The sequence below is a fragment of the Malus domestica genome, chromosome 06, assembly GCF_042453785.1.
Source record: "Malus domestica chromosome 06, GDT2T_hap1".
Lineage (NCBI taxonomy): Eukaryota > Viridiplantae > Streptophyta > Magnoliopsida > Rosales > Rosaceae > Malus > Malus domestica.
The window spans coordinates 8,313,771-8,315,399 of record NC_091666.1 but is presented as its reverse complement, the minus strand read 5'-3'; positions in this window follow the sequence as shown (position 1 = coordinate 8,315,399).

Below are 1,629 nucleotides of genomic sequence, written 5' to 3'. Positions count from 1 at the left end.
ATGAGGATTCCTACTTGAAGTAGGAAAGTTAAGCCAAGGTTTCCTATTTTGGTTTGATCTTTCCTAAATCCTAAATGTCTCTAAGTTCCAGCAACATTGAAGGTTTCACATGCATTTGAGGACACAAATTAAGGGTTCCTTGTACCATAACAAACCTTTGCCGTGCACTCCATCCATGTTTAATTCTTGCATCAATCATCAATTCACTTTCACCTTTGAATCATTTCAACACCACTCCATTTTACCCATGCTTTGCATCATTACTTCATTTTCACCATTTCAACACCACTCCATTTTACCCATGCTTTGCATCATTACTTCACTTTCACCTTTAAATCATTTCAACACCACTCCATTTTACCCATGCTTTGCCTTGCACTTCCTCTATAAAGGGAAGTGTGTGTAACATAAATTGAGTTCATACTTTGTTAGATCATTCACTCCCATTTCAACACAACCTTCATCCAAACACATCCATTCCTCCATACAAACAAACCTTCAAACACTCACCAAAACCTTTTGCCGTAGCAAAGGAAGGGAAGGAAAGTGCTTGGACGTGCTTGCTGTCCAACTTGGATCGTTGGAGCGTTTAGGTGTTTTCTTTCTTTTGTTTCTAATGTTTGAATTCATTTCCTTTCGTTTTGTTGTAAATATGAGTGGCTAAACCCCTCTTGACTAGGGGTGATTTCAAAGCCATGATTATGTGTGCAATATAATTTGATAAATTCCAGTTATGAACTCTTGAATCGTGAATTCAATTGGCTTAACTATTTGATTGATAACTTATTTGTATTTGTTAATTAAGGGTCGATACTTAATTGGCATGCATAAATCCGTTGCTAGAATATAAGGAAGTTTCACATAATCGTTACAAACTTATATTCACATGTAGTGAAGGTCGCTTATAAACGATCGCGTTAAGTTCAATTCCTAGCATGAGTGACATGATGTCATAGTTGCAAGTGCTTTGTCAATGCTTATGATTTTCATTAAACGTAATGATCTTTGATTGTATCTCTATTATGATGTCATGTAGGGAACTTTAGAAGAATGTTTTGGGTTGTCGAATGATGTCATCCAATCCAATAAAACAAGGAAAATCTGAGAGTTAATTAGTGATGTCACGGTTAATTTGGAGCATTGTCGTTCATAATTCAATGAATTAGTAACTGGAAATCGAGTTGTTTGCATACATATCATGTGTGGAGAAAAAGCCTCTAGCTATCCCATCCATCATCTTATTTCTCAAATTTGTTTTACAATCTGTCTAGTTTTTCATACTTGTTTGTTTGTTTCAACTCCGTCCAAAACTCACTCCCCCTTTACTTTAGTGTGTCTAATTAGTTAGAATCTGTTTTAATTTGTGTTTTTAAAATGTTTTGATTCAAGTAAAAGTCAATTTTTGTCCAAAGTCATTCCTAGTGTCTAGTTTAAGTTTATTTAGTTGTTTTAAGCTGTTTTGAGTATTTTAAGTTTTCTTTGAGTCTTGCGAGTCTTGTTAAGTATTTTTTTTAAGTTTAATTTTATGTTTTTGAGTCAATTTAGAGGTTATTAGCAAGCCCTCCTAATCCCCGGTTCAGAACGATCCCTACTTATACTTATACTACAGTTGTCAAAAAAGGGTTAAAT